This window comes from Lissotriton vulgaris, chromosome 4_1, assembly GCF_964263255.1.
Source record: "Lissotriton vulgaris chromosome 4_1, aLisVul1.2, whole genome shotgun sequence".
Classification (NCBI taxonomy): Eukaryota; Metazoa; Chordata; class Amphibia; order Caudata; family Salamandridae; genus Lissotriton; species Lissotriton vulgaris.
The window spans coordinates 1619115352-1619133971 of NC_141691.1; positions in this window are offsets into that span (position 1 = coordinate 1619115352).

An 18620-nucleotide genomic window follows, 5' to 3' on the forward strand; every position below is an offset into this window, starting at 1 on the left:
TCTTTGACACATCTTGCGGTATGTTCCACTGACTTCGCTATCTCAACGGCTTCCTTTAGCCCTGGATTCTTGGCTAACAGTTTCTCCTGAATACGTGGATTATTTGTACATCTTACCAGTTGGTCTCGTATTAAGGAGTCAGTGAGGTCCCCAAATTCACAAAGCTGAGTCAAACCCCACAGTACTGCAATATAATTTTGTACAGACTCCTGCTTCCCCTGACATCTCTTAAAGAACTTATGGCGCTCCAAGACCACATTTATTCTGTCCCCAAAATGCTTCTCCAACTTTTCCATAGTCTGCACAAACACATCCACCTCCCCCACAGCATTCTCATCACGCTCTGGTACGGGTAAGTTTTCATATACTTTACGCCCTTGCACACCCAAATTGTGTAACAAAATGTGCTGTTTCCTTATTGAATTAAACCTCTGTCCCCCAATCGCTGTTAGATAGGACTCAAAAAGCTTCACCCATTCTTTCCAGGTTATCTCAGGTTCCCCAATGTCATTTAGGAAAGGCGGGGGTTGGTTCATGCTTGCTGCTGCCATGGTGGATTGTGATGAAGGGAAACTTAACACTGAGGCTGAGGGGGGTGGGGGAGTGAGGGAAAGGACGGAAAAGGACGCTGGAGAAGGAGAAGGCTATCTCTGACCCAAGGGAAATCTACAAACTGCACAACAGGGAAAATAGTGCTAGGAAGAGAATAACCCCAGAATGCACAAAAAACTAACACGGGCACACTTCACCTTCCTCAAGATACACTGTCCCTCATAGAATATGGCCACACAAATAATAATTAGCGCTGCGATAGACAAGTAAAGTAGTAAGTCTGGGTGAATACACCAACTGATGGAGTTCAGGAACAGAGTCCCCTTTGATGTAAACAGCACCCAACAGTCAGACGATTTGCATCATAGCGTGGAGCACCGACAGTCAGACACCTCTCACGCAGAGCGCAGCTCTTACTACTGTTCTTTTCTTTTGATGACTCCTCTCACCGCCGGCTATGTGGAGATCCAGACGAAATTTACTTAGCGACGATGCTTCAAAACTGGATCTAGTGGCAGGCGCTGGTTTCCGGCCCTTTGCTCCTGATGTGCCGGCGATGCTTTTCCCGGCGGAACCAAGCACTCGGACAGCCTCCTCAGAACACTATCTGAGGAAAAACACGCATGCGCCGGTAGGAGACTCCGCTGGGCCACCGGATGAAATCTGCCTCATCGACGCTGACAGGAGAGGCGGGCCAAGCCACTGAGGCACCGCCGTGCACAGACACTGCTCTTTAGACACGATCCCTCACACAGGACACGGAATCGGCCCCAGGAAACCTTACGGAAATGCCAGCACCAGCCTGCGAGGCGCTGCCCAGTCAAACACCGCTCTCCGACAAAGTTCCTCTCAGAGCAACCACGGACTGGGATGGAGGTCCAAAGGGCGACCAGGTGAAAAACGGATCACCTCAGCGTGAACCCCAGCAACAGCGCCTTACCAGTCACCACAGGTAGACCACCCGCTGACAGCTTGCCAATAGTAAGGTACGTGAAATTCCAGGGGATAGCCCGCAAAAAGTGTGCACACAAAGGTGGGAAAGACTTCTTAAAAGGCACAACATCCGCACTTTAGAGTCTCTCTTTCAGTTAACTACACACTTAGGGTAAACGCCAAAAACACTCTTTCGTCTCTCCTTTTCCCTCAGACTTGCTCGTGAAGGTCAGCTTACTTATTGTCAGGTCCAAAACGATCTTACACCTGCTCGGCCTTGAACGCCAGACTCGAAATGGTCCTTACACCAAGGTCCTGTTAATCTTCTTGAGTGTGTAGAGAGAGCACGCAAAGGGGAGATGGCCACTAACTGCCCCCTGCGCAGTTCCGTCGCCAGTGTTGGAAGTAAGAGCTTACTGAAGAACCAGGACACAATGAAAGTAATACTCTTTATTGGCCATCCACTCTCCTCACTGAAGAGCACCTCAACATTCCACAGTAAGCTTCACAGTGGGAGGACCCACACGGGTCAGGGAGAAGGGGTGGACAGAACATACCAACTAGGTTCTAACACCTTCGTTACCCACAATGGTGCGCTGACAGTTCTTGGTGACCTCAAAATTAATCCCAAGTGGGTTCACCGTTGATAAAAACACCACTCCACTGACACGTAAGAACACTGTAACATCAGAGTTCCACAGCCATTGCTATGCCTTCGTGAAGGCACTGCAGGTCCTCTTGATAAACGGCAGGGCATTCTCGCGATGAGGCATCGCCGCTAATCCATCCCAAAACACAAGTTTGCCCTTATTGAGAATGCCAAACACGCTTGACCAGTTCACCTTCTTTATTACAGGTTGCGAAGAAAAGCGTGATCGCATCAAGGTAAGTCGCCAAACATGTTTCAGGCACCATTGCCCTTGCTCACTGGCTCAGTCCCAAATATCCCACCAGCCACTTGAGGAACCCTTTAAATGTTATAAGGACCCGCCCCAATGGGTATATGATTGACGCATTGCCTTCTGGTCTGAGTAGTCCCTTCGTTACCCACAATGGTGCGCTGACAGTTCTTGGTGACCTCAAAATTAATCCCAAGTGGGTTCACCGTTGATAAAAACACCACTCCACTAGCACATAAGAACCTTGTAACATCGGAGCTCCAGAGCCCTTGCTATGCCTTTGTGACGGCACTGCAGGTCCGCTTGATGCGCGCAAGGGCATTCTCGCGACGAGGCATCGCCGCTAATCCATCCCAAAACACACATTTGCCCTAATTGAGAACTCCACACACGCTGGAGCAGTTCACCTTCTTTATTACAGGTTGCCAAGAAAAGCGTGCTCGCTTCAAGGTAAGTGTCCAAACATGTTTCGGGCAGCTCTGCCCTTGCTCACTGGCTCAGTCCCCAATATCCCGACAGCCACTTGAGGAACCATTTAAATATTATAAGGGCCCACTCAAATGGGCATGTGATTGACGCATTGCTTTCTAGTCTGAGTAGTCCCTTCGTTACCCACAATGGTGCGCTGACAGTTATTGGTGACCTCAAAATTAATCCCAAGTGGCTTCACCGTTGATAAAAACACCACTCCACTAGCACATAAGAACCCAGTAACATCGGAGCTCCAGAGCCCTTGCTATGCCATCATGATGGTACTGCAGGTCCGCTTGATGAGAGGCAGGGCATTCTCGCGACGAGGCATCGCAGCTAATCCATCCCAAAACACAAGGTTGCCTTTATTGAGAATGCCACACACGCTGGAGCACTTCACCTTTGAGGTCACCAAGAACTGTCAGCGCACCATTGTGGGTAACGAAGGGACTACTCGGACCAGAAGGCAATGCGACAATACTACCCACTGTCTTTTGGGATTTGATAACTGATAGATGGAGATCCAAGGGAATAAGACAAATAGGTGATTTTTAAAATGATAAAGGCCTCTCCTCTCTCTTATTCCTGGCTGAAAATGTTTTGCGATCTAAAACCGAATTTTTTAAATATCTGCAGATTGGGATTTTTTATATAGAAGCCAGAAGCAGAGAGTGGCAAAGCCTAATCTCTAGATTTAGGCCATAAACCTCATAGATCAGATTGGTGTATTATATGTTTGTTGGATACACAACAGGATGACATGGCTGCTCAAAATCTTAAATGGAATAGTCAGTTGGATCAGCAAGGGTTTTTTATGGAGCAGGCTATTGATATGGCCGAAAAAATCTTGGTATTAGTCAAGCTAAAAGCACAACATTATAAGACAATATTTAATCTATATCACACTCCTGCAAAAATGTTAAAATGGAGTGGGATGAAAGATGGGAAATGCTTTCGCTGTAGGGACGAGCAAGTTGACGAACATATCTTTTATTCGTGCACTTATCTAGCACAACTGGTGAGACACATTGAAGGATGTGGACCGAGATTACTGGGGTAGGAATCAATATTTCACCAGAAGTAGTGTAACTGGGTGTCAGGGACAGGTGTTTGAAGGGGCAGGGGGTGCATAAGTTTCATTATTTAATCTTCATTGCCACAGAAGTGGCAAGGTTATGTACTGCTTCAGTTTGGTTACAGAAGGACGCTCCTACTTTCGAGATGTGGAGATCCAGATTTTATGATGTTTACAATCTTGAGTATAGCCTATATTCCCTTAAGGTTGCACAAAAACGAAAACTAGGTGTACAGATAGGGGAGCTCATGGTTGAGCATATGAAATAGCTACATGAATTTGTATGGAATCCCTTTTTTTGGGGGGGTATTACATTTTTACCTTGTTAGTAAGTGTTGCCTTCTATTTTCCTAAAAGAATGTTTGTATTTTGTATAATGAAGCATGTTATGGATTGAATAATAAAAAAGAATATATATATATATATATACATATATATATATATATATATATTACCTACTGGCGGTCGCCAGTAGGTATATATAGTTAGGATTTTTTCCTATGGGATTTTTGAAAATTCTATGTCAAATAACTTTGGCGTTTGTGGACGGAATTGGCTGACATTTTCAGGAAAATGGCGCATTTTGTTTCTGAGCAGCCCCTGAAAATTTGGGGGGGTTCGTCAAGGGGGGGCCGAGAAAAAAGGGGGGTCCCAAAACGCGTTTTTAACATTGAGTTTTCCATAGGGCGGTTGGACTCACTTTTAGCTCGAACGGCTGAATGGATTTACACGAAACTTGGCAAAATTGTAGATATGGTTTGCCCGACATGCCTTTGCTATGTCTCAATATATGTGCTCCAGTGGATTTTGAGAAATTAACGTTTTAAAAAACAGATATATCTGTGACAGCGCTCCGGTTAGCGCTCCGGTTCGCGTACCTGGCGCGTAACGGAACTTCGCGAAGCGAAGCTGATTGGCTCTCCGGTGTCTGTCAACATTCTAAACAGTCCGGACTGGCCGCCATCTTGTCTCTCGGTAGGATCGAGAGACAAGAGGAGGAGAAAATCGAAGGGGGAATTTAATGAAAGGGGTCAAGGTAGACCCCTCTTGACCCCCTAGAAATGATGTTGGGGTTATTAAAGGGTCCCGTGGGGAAAATAAAAAAATTTCGATTTTTCGCGGTAGAAGCGCTTCCTGGTACGCGAACTGGGTCGCTCACCGGTAGCGGAACGGGAGTTCGCCATTTTGTGTTTCGGTGGAATTTAATAACATGATGGAGGAAAACCAATGTGGGAAATGGGTATAAGGGGGCATGGGAGACGTATCCTGACCCCCTTGGTTTTCTGAGGGTGACTGAGGAGGCTCATATATGTTGGAATAAAAAAAAATTAATTTTTCACGCGGTTAGCTGCCGGTACGCAAACCTGGTAGCGAACCGGGAAGCGAACATAAGTGAAAATTAGTGAAAAAAGGTACATTTGAAATCTGGAAAGACTAATTATAGTTAAGGTAGCTCTGAAAAGAGCTTTTGTGTTCTGTGTAAGTTCTAGGTACTTATAAGTAGGTACCAATACACAGTCTTAAATTTTGTATGAAAACTCTGTTTCCCTCATCTGAGAAGTGCACACCATCTCCTCTGTAGATATCTTGCATGTAGTAACGCAAGTTATTGGTGTAGATGGCGCCCATTTCATGGTCTCTCATACAAGCTGAAACAGACTTATTTACATGCTTCCTCGCTTTCTCAATTTGTGGACAAAATTGATTGGACCACCTCCATTTCTGTCTTTGGCATATATTGGAATATACCAAGGCAGTTTGAGGGAAAAGTGCCATTAATTGCTCAAAGGTGTCCTTTAAGAGCATTTCCAGACCTACCCCAGTCAAAGTGCCCAAATCATTTCCTCCACAGTGCACTATTATGAGGTCAGGGTTTGGCAAATGCAAAAAGGTTTTCACCAATGGTATCAGGTGGTGACATCTCAATCCTCTTTGCCCAATCCATTTGATATCCACATTTTGAAAATTGAGGTTGTGTAAATTTCTGTTATCAGCATACCTGGGAGCCCAGTGGATATAGCTATGTCCAAGAATCCAGACAGAAAACATGGCAGATGAAGTGTGGGAATGAAATGGCAGTTTAAACAGTAGGAGTTTGTAAAGAAAAAAAATGTGGAGTTTCAGTGCTAATGGTTCATTAGCAGTGAATGGTGGATTTCCATTGCTGAAAACAGAAAGTTAGGGTGCATGGATGTGTTCTTTGAAAGATGTAATTTGAATGGTTAAGAAAAAATGATTTTATGAAAGATTGCAGTGGATTAGCAGGTGTATTGAGAGTTCAGAGTTCATTTGAAAATTGTTGTGTGAACTTGTAAACATGAGAGCTCTGTCAGGAGGTAGTTGCTATGTAAAAAGGGCAGAAAGGGCAGAGGGGGGAAGGGTGTTGATTTGAAAAAAGTGAGGGAAGAGTTTTGATTGGCTGACATGGGAGATATGTGTGATGAATACCAGCATTTCTGTGCCTTTCTTGGCGTCACGATGTTGCTTTCTAACGCGGTAGTTGCGCTAACGGAACGTTTACCGGTTCGCGGACCGGGTCGCGGAACAAAATGAAGCTAACAGGAAGCTGCCCGGTTCGCGGACCGGCAGCGAAACAAAAAAAAAATAATTAAAAAAAAATATATATATATATTACAAAAATATAAAATATATTTTTGAATTAGAATAAGAATACATTTTACAGCTTTCGATATTTGCTATTAAAAAACCATTGAAATTCACTGAAAAACCATAGGTTATAGACCATATATAGTTAGGAATTAGCATTTACAAAACCATAAAAATTCACTGAAAAGACCATAGGTTATAGACCATAGGTTATCAGTTATGTCATCAGTGATGTCACTGACCATGTCATGAATGATGTAATATGTGACATCATTAGCAGTGGATTGCGGGTGCGCGATATATAGTTAGTGCAACTAACTATATATGCCAATTTCAATGGTTTTGTGCGAGTAAAATGAGGTTTTGTAAATGCTAATCCCTAACTATATATGGTCTATAACCTATGGTTTTTTCAGTGAATATATATATATATATTACTAGAATAATTACAGAATTATTTTTTTTAATGGTATGATAATATATTTGATCAGTATGTACATTTTTGAAGCTTAAAAATGATTTTAGTTAAATATATGTAGTATTTTAAACATTTATCTTTTAAAAGTCTTTGTTTTTGATATTTAGGTTATTTTTAATGTTAATGTAAAAAGTCTTACTATTGTTATGTATATTTTGGATTTTGATTTTTTTATATAACAATATTTTGGATTCAGTATTTTAGTTGATTTAATTGCAAGTATAGGGTTGACGATATTATGAGTATCCATATTTTTGCTCCAATATTTCAATATCTCAGTATTTTTTATATCAAAATACAACACAACAACCACATGAATACTAAGGGGTCTATTAGAATGGCAGGCGGATAGCCACCGTCCATCTGGCGGTGGTGATTTGCCATTTCCCACCACCCGCTCACCAATTCCCCCCGCCAAATTACGATGACGGGGACGACCCCGGCGGATGGAAAGACCGTCCGCCGGTTTTCCGCCGGTCAAACAGGCGACCAGGCGGAAAAGGGCTCAGATGTGGGGGTGGTGTCTGCAAGGCTTTCCATGGCGGAGACTCCGTCATGGAAAGCCATGTGGCGATCACTTTTGGGAGTGAGGGACTCTGTCATGGAAAGCCATGTGGCGATCACTTGCGGGAGTGAGGGGATTGAGGGTGCACTTTGGGGGTACCTATGGTACCCCCCTCTATTTCTATGCACAATGTGGCAGGCACCACGCGGTGCCTGCCACGTTGTGCATGCAAATGCACGACATGCATATATTGCACTGTGGCAGGTGCTGCTTACAGCACCGCCCACCAAATGTAATATATGTGGGATGCCACTGCCACAGTGGCGGTGGCATCCTAATTTCCGAGCTGATTTGCATATAGCCAGTGTCTAACCCAGGGTGGTGTGGAGTGCAAAAAAACGATGGATTTAGGCCCAGATCCTTGTACTGGGGTGAATGTATGACATTGTTCTATATTCTGTCCATCAACTGTGTTTTTTGCAATTTTCACCCCGAGTGTGCTGGGTATACTCAGACGTGAGTCCCACGCTCTCCACACAACTGGAGTCAAGCTATCCAGGCTGATGAAGGCTGATAGCCAGAAACTGGTCCTTGGATGCTTGATTCCGGTCTGGGAAAGACATGGCTTGGTAGTTCGGACTGGACTGTTCCCATGAGGCACAGGGTCAGAGCTGAGTTGCATATAGCCAGTGTCTAACCCAGGGTGGTGTGGAGTGCAAAAAAACGATGGATTTAGGCCCAGATCCTTGTACTGGGGTGAATGTATGACATTGTTCTCCATTCTGTCCATCAACTGTGTTTTTTGCAATTTTCACCCCGAGTGTGCTGGGTATACTCAGACGTGAGTCCTAGGCTCTCCACACCACTGGAGTCAAGCTATCCAGGCTGATGAAGGCTGATAGCCAGACCCCGGTCCTTAGATGCTTGATTCCGGTCTGGGAAAGACATGGCTTGGTAGTTCGGACTGGACTGTTCCCATGAGGCACAGGGTCAGAGCTGATTTGCATATTGCCAGTGTCTAACCCAGGGTGGTGTGGAGTGCAAAAAAACGATGGATTTAGGCCCAGATCCTTGTACTGGGGTGAATGTATGACATTGTTCTACATTCTGTCCATCAACTGTGTTTTTTGCAATTTTCACCCCGAGTGTGCTGTGTATACTCAGACGTGAGTCCCAGGCTCTCCACACCACTGGAGTCAAGCTATCCAGGCTGATGAAGGCTGATAGCCAGAAACCGGTCCTTGGATGCTTTATTCCGGTCTGGAAAAGACATGGCTTGGTAGTTCGGACTGGACTGTACCCATGAGGCACAGGGTCAGAGCTGATTTGCATATAGCAAGTGTCTAACCCAGGGTGGTGTGGAGTGCAAAAAAACGATGGATTTAGGCCCAGGTCCTTGTACTGGGGTGAATGTATGACATTGTTCTACATTCTGTCCATCAACTGTGTTTTTTGCAATTTTCACCACGAGTGTGCTGGGTATACTCGAGTCCCAGGCTCTCCACACCACTGGAGTCAAGCTATCCAGGCTGATGAAGGCTGATAGCCAGAAACCGGTCCTTGGATGCTTGATTCAGGTCTGGGAAAGACATGGCTTGGTAGTTCGGACTGGACTGTTCCCATGAGGCACAGGGTCAGAGCTGATTTGCATATAGCCAGTGTCTAACCCAGGGTGGTGTGGAGTGCAAAAAAAGATGGATTTAGGCCCAGATCCTTGTACTGGGGTGAATGTATGACATTGTTCTACATTCTGTCCATCAAGTTTGTTTTTTGCAATCCTAATTTCCATGGCGTGACCGCCGCACCTATAGCGGTCGGTCCCGTTTCCCGGTACGGTGTCCTCCCACGATCATAATAGGCCTCCTAGTGTGGAAAATGTTCACACAGACCAAAGGACTGCAAAAAGTAAACTCAGGAAATGTGGCTTGCAATTTAGGCAACCAGATCGTGCAATTTTGGACTTCCAAGGATGTGCTCCTTTGGTTCAAGTGGGCGAGGAAGAAGACTCACATTTGCAAATGTTTACCATTTACTCCAGCAAACATTAACAATAATTTGTTCAAGAGAATTAAATTAGTAATCTCCTGTGCAATGGACCTGCATCTAAAAAGCATACCACAACTCTGAGCAATTGGTAAATATATGCAGGGGATGGTGCGGGGTGCTGGGTAATGGAGGGGGTGGTGGGTTAGGGGATGGAAGGGAAAATCATTTCTAGCAGGATGAAGTATTATAGCTCCCCTCCTTCTTAAAATACCCAGAAATAACACTTGGCTCCTACTGCAGCCATTAACCCATGCAGTTTTTCTGAATGGGTTTCTATATTCATTCATTTTTCTATCACTTTTAGCTAACAAGTGGAGGTGAGTGCAAACCCTCCAAATAAGACAAATCAATCACCTGTCACAAAAAAAGGGGAAACTATTTGTGTGATTTTTTTTCAGTTCTTGTCACCTTGTTTATGTAAACACAGATTTAAATAATAGTAAGTTTGGGCTGATTCACAAAAGCATTCATGAGTATGAAAAGTAGTAATGCAGGAGTTCTATTGTTTGTAATCTTACATGTCCTTAAGAAACGGGTCTGAAACATCTAACTCCCCATTAATAGAAGAGGGCACACAATTGTATATTTTTAATTTACTTACTTACTTTGATAACTTTATTTCAGTCAAAGACCATAAAAGTGCAATAAAATATGTACAAGCACATTAATAAAACATAAATACTTCAGAGTTAAAAAGTTATTAAACAATGGTTATCAAAGGAGTAGTAAAGCATAAAAGCAGTAGTCCATTATTCCTTGTGGATAAATGCAGTTCTTCTCCCCCACATGCCGAATAGAAACCGGGAAACGGCAAAAACAATGAGAGGGGCAGTGTCATAAGTTAGGACTCTACAAGCATGTACACAGTGTCAAAAACCCAAGTTTTTACATAATGGGATAATCCAGCACTTCCGAATTTCACTATATGCTGGACAAAAAAAGAGGATATGTATAATGTCGTCCCTGACATGATTACAGGAAGGGCAGTTAGCCTTCATCGATTTTGCCCCTCTGGATGTAAATGCCCCAACCGGTAAGGAGCGTGCCTCAATTGAATATATAGTTTTCTTGCCAGTGGAGGCTGCACCAGGTCCAAGAACGTCTCCATCCTGTATTCAACTTTTGTTATGAGGAACTCAGTGGACAATCTGCCCATGGAAGTAGAACAGTGTAGCAGTTTGAGGTTATGCGATTTTACAGCTGCCACCAATACAGTCCTTTGCATCCTCATACAGCTATCCTCCGGTGTATCCCAAAGTTGGGGAAGACCAATTTGGTAAAGGAGAGTATTAACATGTGCCAACCAAGGTATATTCTTGTTCTTTAGCTGCCCCCAAATAGTATTAAATTCTGCTCTGAACGGTTCAAGCTCCGGCACCGACCAGAGCCTTCTCCAATAGAGCAGAGGTCGAGCTGCCACCAGATCAGTAATAGGTTCCAGACCCAGGTCCAAGCGTAACGGTAGCAGGGGCGTGCTTTGTGGAAGACCAAACAGGTGACGCAGAAAGAATGCCCGACTTTCATTAAATTACATGCATTAGTGTGTCCCCAGAGTTCAGCAGCGTATAAGGCTGCAGACCTGACCTGTGTTTTGTATATCTCTAAGGCAGGGGTAGTCGGTTTAAAGGTTGAGGCACTATGGAATCTGCCAACGCAACCCATAATCTGTGCAAGTCTCAAGGAGGATTTAGAGACTTGTTGGTCCCATGTAAAGTGTTCAGTCAAAGTCACTCCCAGATATATAAAGGTCTTAACTCGCTCAAGTGGGGTTTCATTCAATGTGGGGTTTGGGCGGGTGTGCCTCGGGGGGTTGAAGATCATAAACTTGGTTTCTCTCCAAGTTGATCTCCAGACCCCGCGAGGCGCAGAAGGAAACAAACCCGTCCAGAACCCGCTGGATGCCCGATGATGTCCGCGACAACAGCAAGGTGTCGTCCGCGAACATCAGAGCGGGCACCCTACCAGTAGCCAGGCGTGGAGCATCGTTATCCCTGACACAATTAAGTCTATCTAGCAGGCCATTGACATACAAGCTAAAGAGAGTAGGGGCCAGTACGCAGCCCTGGCGTACTCCCCGAGTAACAGGGAAATGATCGGATAGTTCCCCGTTTTTCCCACACCTCACCTGGGCGTAGTTCCCAGTGTGAAGCCGGGTTATGGCATCTAGTAAGTAAGGAGGGAGACCAAGTTCCTCCAACACCGTCCAGAGCCTCTCCCTAGGGACCAGATTGAATGCGGCCCCCAGGTCCACAAAGACAAGGTAGAGGCTGCCACCCTCTACTCTTGCAGTTTTCCAGTATAGGACCTGGAGTTGAAAGATCTGGTCCAGAGTCGAGACCCCTGATATAAAACCGGCTTGGAGGGTGGTCAAGGTTTTGTTTTCCTCCATCCAGCCCAATAATCTCTCCAGCAGGATTCGGCCCATCAGCTTCTGGGTAGTGTCGAGTAGACTAATTGGTCTATAATTTGATGGAGCGAGCGGACAGCCCTTTTTAAAAATTTGAACAATCTCGGCTCCCAGCCAGGTCTCAGGTACTGGGGAGCCCAATTAATAATTGCATCAGAATGTGACCCAGATATTTTTAATTTTATATCCATTTTAGATGTTTTGTAGATTATTCAAAAGTCATGTAAGAGTAAGGAAAAGAGTACTCCATAAGTAGTCTTCTACATGCTCTTACATTCCTTTGTGAAAGAGTACTACAAGAGTACTGTTTCACTCACTCTTACATGGCCTGTATGTTTTATTCATTTGCATATAACAAGCACAAAAACGTTCTTACTAAAACATTAATTTAAACTATTGTCTTTTTCAACCGTTGAATGAAAAATGCAAACACTGTGTAACAAAAGTGAATATTTTTCATGATGTACATCGATGTGTTGTTCATGCGCAGGTGTGCACATAAAACATATGAGTCAGCATTTGACATGGAAAACCTTTTGCAATGAGGGAGTTAAGATGCCTCTCCTGGGTGCAGAGGCTCGGCATGGGAACTGATTCAGGGCAGGAAGGCGCATTAAGAAACGATGAATCAGCCTCGCTAATGCACAACAAATCGTCAGGTATCCAGGCGCAAATAAGTTCCGACGTAACCCACTGTGTAATTAAATGAATGAAGTTCTTAGAAAGAGAAGATAACGCAATCCCAAAAACAAAAGTAACAAGCTCCAAATGTTGACTGGCTTAGATAATAATTCTCTTTGATCCTCGTATGGTGTCATAGATTAATTGTACCACCATATGCCGTCTATCCTGTTCTTGTTGGTTTTTTTTTTTGCACGGGTGAGATTACCCACTGACAAAAAAGATAATATACATGGCTCTATTTTGTAATCTTTTTAAGAAGGTACACAAAGAGGATAACATTTGGCAAAGTGGCATTCGAGACTGTTTTATTTATGCAACGAGCTATAAAGCTCGCAATCCTTGAGCAAAATTGGAAACAATCTGTGAGCCCTGCAGTTGCGACAGTGTGTGCCAATGGCTAATTTAAAGCTGTTTTTGTTTTGGTTTGTTCTAATGTATGACGTTGTTGTTAGGTGAATGGATAAACCCTTTCTCTTGCACTTTTAACACTATGTAATTTGCCAGCCTGCTCTCATGTAGCAAGGGATGTGGAAACAAGTGATTTGCGAAGGTTTATGAATTACTAGGATTACAGAATATACTGCACAAACAGGTGGATTGGTCAAATGTTGACCTAAGAGTTTGTTCAAGGAAAATGTGCGAATTAGCCCCGTTCCGGCAAAAAAATGCGCGCCAAAAACAGTTCAGAAATAAATGAAAAATAATCCCTCAAGAAAATGAAATGGTTGTTGAAGAAAACATTTTGCTTTAAAAAGAAATTACTTATTGAAAAAACAAAAGGGGATTAACTCTAAAAAAACAAATGAATTCAGAAATGTAAACTACCTGACTTTTCATTACGATTAATCAAGTCAATAAATCTTTAAGGTTGTTTAGCTGATTTGTTGTTTACGATTGAAAAAAGTAATGATTTCTCGTGCCTAGTCAGGATTGTGATGTTGCTATTGTTTGATATGAACAGCATGGATTTGCTCCGATTAAATGCTGTAGCTAAGCACAGTCATCTCATGGGGGCGTTACCATAACTTAAAATAGCAGAGGACCTCTTTCTTGGGTGTTTTAGCACTTCTTTCTTTCATGTTTGCATTCTGATTGCCTGTTTTGGATGCGATGTGCTTGAAACCACACTTTGCTTCCTTCCGCTAATTTTTAGGGGTTTTCCCCTTTTTCCATGAAGGAAATTATACGTGTTTTGCACTGGCTTACTAAATAGACAACTTTATCTAAAATGTTTTAATGGAGAAGGCACCCCAAAATAATTCTTCAAATGCAGGTTCTTTGGATACCAAATTTAACATTTATTATTCATATACATCAATAGTATGTATGGATAATATATGTCTATCAGTATGTTTTCATCAGAACATAAGACATTAAGGGTCATATTATCAAGCAAGGGCGAAACATTATCGCCGCTTTTATCGGCAGGAAACTGCCGTTAAAGCGGCGATAATGGGCTTTCACAAGGGCATATTATCAAGCCCATTATCGCCGCTTTAGCAGCAGTTTCCTGCCGATAAAAGCGGCAATAATGTGTCGCCCTTGCTTAATAATATGGCCCCAGATTTGTTCTGAGCATAATTTATTCCCAGCCTAATCCAATATACAGACATTGATTATAGATAAACATTACATGAATTGATTCTATCAACATATTGAAACGCCAACAACTGGTTCCAGGTTTGGTGCTGTTCACAGGTAAAAATAAGCAGTAGTAGAGACTTCAACTCTGTTGGGTCGCCACATTTGTAAAACAGAAAAAAATGCGAGCAGACACATGTGTTACAAATCCTATTGCTTCATCAGAGCTCATTGCAGGTTATAATTACATACAAAGCACCAATGTCTACAGTTTCTTTAACGTAAGACAAAAAATTAATATCCAGTTTGCACTAAGTCAGATTAGCAATCCCTTCCCTTCACTTACTTTTGAGGTACCAAACTGTCGGACATAATATTCCTCAAACAACTTAATGAGGACTTCACATCACTTCTCACACTCAGCTTCTCTGCTTGACAAACACAATGCGCTGTAGCCAATGAAGTTCTGGGGCCTGACCTGATAGATGAGCATCTAGGGATGTTCAGTAATAGACAGGCTGCTAATTTTGAATATTTTCAAGTGATTTAGCCTCATCTGGGTGAGGCCCAAATAGAGTACATTGTTGTAGTCCAGATTCGACCAAAGACTGAACTGTAGTCTTCTGAGTTGAAGGCGGCAGAAGCCATAAACCTTTCTTCAAGCATGTTAGCATGCTGAAACACTAAGCTGCCAGCAAATTGATCTGATCATGATAAGTAAGATTTTGCTCTAGTCAGACTCCTAAATTTTTTACTATGGGCTTTGAGTGCAGAAAAGAGCCCAAATGGTCTGGTCACCATGCAGGGGAACATATGCTGGTCTGCTTTCCCAATACCATAACCTCAGTTTCCTCTCCATTAAGTTTCAGATAATTACTGCACATCCAATTTGCCAAACCCATGAAACAAAGTTTCAACTGAGGGGCTTTTTTGCTGGGGTTTTGTTAAAGCGTGATAATTAGATGCGTATCATCTTCATATAATATTAGCAAAAATACAAATGTATCTAAATGTCTGCCAGAGGCCGTATATACACATTAAAATGAGTGGGGCTATGGGATGAGCCCTGAGAAGAACTCTGCTGCAATGCATAGATATTGGAACCGAAGAACTTCAGGGTTACTAGAAATGATCTGTCTTGTAAAAACAAAGCTAGCCAAGAAAGCCCCTGATTGCTGGTTCCACACTCAATAAGTCTCCTTAGAAGGATACAGTGAGAGAACCTTTCAGAGGCTGCGCTTAGATTGAACAGAATTACTTGATTTAAGATTGTCCTCAAGCTCTCTGAAGGCAAGAGAGGAGCTGATTCAATGCTATAGGAGAAACGAAAGCCTGACTGCGACCAATGAAGAAGGTTATTCATGTCTGAAAAGTTCAGACATCAGTTTACTGATACCTTTTTTCAATTAATATAAATTGGCAGCAGGGAGACTGGATGATACTTCTCTGGCTTCAAGGGAACTACCATAGGTATTTTGAAAAGAGGAATCACCATTGCATGTTTCCAAACCTGAGGAACATATCCAGAGGTGATTGATAGATTCAGTAACTCACCCAGCACTGGATAAATAATGACAGATCAGTACTCCAATATATTAGGGGGAGCAGCACCTTAAGTTTTCATTGAACAAGGTGACTCAATGTTTTAATCTAGATGAGGGACACAAAGTAAATAGAATTGTCTTATTCGAAGCACCTACAATTCAAAATGCCATGTCCAAAGTGGCTTCAGCAACATTACTGGACAAGCTGGGTTTAGAAGGACCTAGAAGCTAGCAAAAGGGGTCAGGAGAGAGTTTTGCCCATCATCCACCCAGTGTTGGCAGTGAAGCTGAAAATCTGCCCATTTTGATACCTACCACAAATAAAGGGATGGCAAAATGGTCTGACCAAATCATTTCCAGAATAGCTAAAATGGAAAAGACCGGGTCCAAAACCTGGCCCCCATTATGTGTTGAACACTCTACTCGTAATGTAAGTTGAATATTTTCCATGTCGTCTACCAGAGCCCTTACTGCAGAATACATGAGATTATCAAAATGTAACTTTACATCTCCCAGCACCATACCATTTAAATAATTGAAAGCCAAAGGAGTGATGCACTCCAATAAAACACTTGCAAATTTGAGCCAGACCCCTACTAGTTAATTGAGATTGTCCTAGCATTGGTGTCAGAAAGGCCTGATCTTATTAAAGACACAAAGGTGAATATTACGCTCAAAAGTTCCTTGCATGTATTAAACAGCAGCCAAAAAGCTAAAGACATTACCCAGAAAACGCTGGGAAAGAGCTACAAGCAATAAATCATAATGGAATGATCAAGAGGACATCAAGTGCTGTAAAATTGTCTTGACTGAGAGCAACACGCCCTCTTTTCTTGCAAGAGTCAATCCAGATTAGGACCAGAAAACAAAACTAGAACAGAACTCAAAGTCAGTAAAACAGTCACCAAATACTTGAGGACATCCAAAAGGAAAACAGGAGGTATGCTTCTAAATCCTGTAGCAGCCAAGGAAATCCAACAAGAAGGATCCAAAGGAAGAAAAGCTCCGGGCCAGCTGGGTTGACGAAGTGGAACTGGTTGAAGGCACCTGAACTACACAGAACGGCTAGGAAAATATACATTTTATTACAAGACCGGAATCTTGTAATATGCTTGTTCAAAGCAACAAAATAACAGATTTAACCGAATGAGGAATTGGTTTACCATAAAAGGTTCTAAACGCATTAACATTTGACCAATCTGCAGAGCTTCAAATATAATGTACACCCGCACCTGCCCCGAAAGCCCCAGAGGCCATAGCCTCCCTGACAGAACGGGTGCCAAAAGAATCTGTGCTGATGCCAGCTAATGACATCATCCACCTAACCGAACTGGCCAAAGGGAGAGCCGAAATTGGGGGTTCTGAAAGGAAGTTGGGATGAGGAGGAAGTTCTGAGATCATGAAATGTGCACTTTTAAACAATTACCAACACATACCAGGTTAAGAAGGGAAAAAAGGATAATGCACTAAAGTCATGTTAGTTTTGTGCACTTAAAAACCTGAAAGGAAACACCTAGAGGAAAATAGTGAAAAGAAGACACATCCAATGCTTTAACACCAGAAACACATCTGAACTAAACCAAACACAAAAGCATTGTCAATTTTGCAGATATGTGTTTGAGAGAGAGATCAACACTGTCCGGTAGTTAACATCCACATGGTGTTGTATTCGGGGAGATAAGGTTTAGGAAAACGTACTCCCTTTAAAAGCAATAGACCAAAGGATGCTCACCAACCAGTCTTCCATCCTCTCAAATATGTTCTGCAGAAATAGCGGACCTGTAGGTATTAATGGTACGATAGGCTTTCCCTTGAGAAGCCATACAGGGTAGGCAATTAACAACTAAAGTCACATTTGCTGAACGGGGATCTGAATTCCTGTCCAGACACCAGCTGCACCATACCAACCAGGCTCACTTGTAGACCTTAGCCATGTCAGGCGACCAGGATTGCTGGATGAAGTGGATTGCTTCTTCCAAAATTCGTGTGGTTTTCTATGATGTCCCAAAATTTCTCATACAAAGAGGGACAGAGTTCTTCCAGAATTAGGTTGTGACGCAGACCCTGAGGGATGAGAAGCAAGTCGGGATAGGGAGGAATCCACACTGGTGAAGCACAGACAGCTCCAATAGAGTTGGATGCCATGGTTGAGACTGCCAATGGGGGGTGATCAGAATTACGGAGGATTGTTGCCTGCGAGTATCTGCCAGGACCTGGGAGATTAATAGGAACGGCATAGAGAAGAAGAGACTGTGGCCAGGACTGGAGGAACGCATCCGTAGCAAGAGCTAATGGATCTAGCCTCCAACTGGTGAAAGAAAGGAGTTGGTACTGGAAGTGAAGAGGTCTAATGACATAGAGCTGAAGAGTTAAGAAAGATGATTGAACACTGAAGGATGAAGTTTCTGATCACTTGAGTTGTGAATATGCCTGGAAAATCAGTCTGCCACCATGTTTGTTTGCCTGAAAGATACTCCACTTTGACAGGGATGTTTCTTTGGAGACAAAATTCTTCAAACAATCTTGGCCAAAAGTGCTGGAGGTATGGATCTTGCGCCCCCAAGACGGTTTATGTATCTGACAGCTGACAGATTGTCAATTTGTAAGAGAATAGTGCGGTTTAGCCAGTCCTTTTTGAAGGACTGGATGGCAAAGGAGCCTGCCAGCATCTCCATACAGTTGGTGTGTAATGAGGACTCTTGGAGAAACTATGTACCCCCAGCCAGGAGTTCACCACAGCTTGCGCCCCATCCTGTCCAGCTTGCATCCTATTACAAACCAAATCTGGAGTGGCAGAGAAAATCGTTCTCTTGATCCAAGCATTTAAGTGAGACAGCC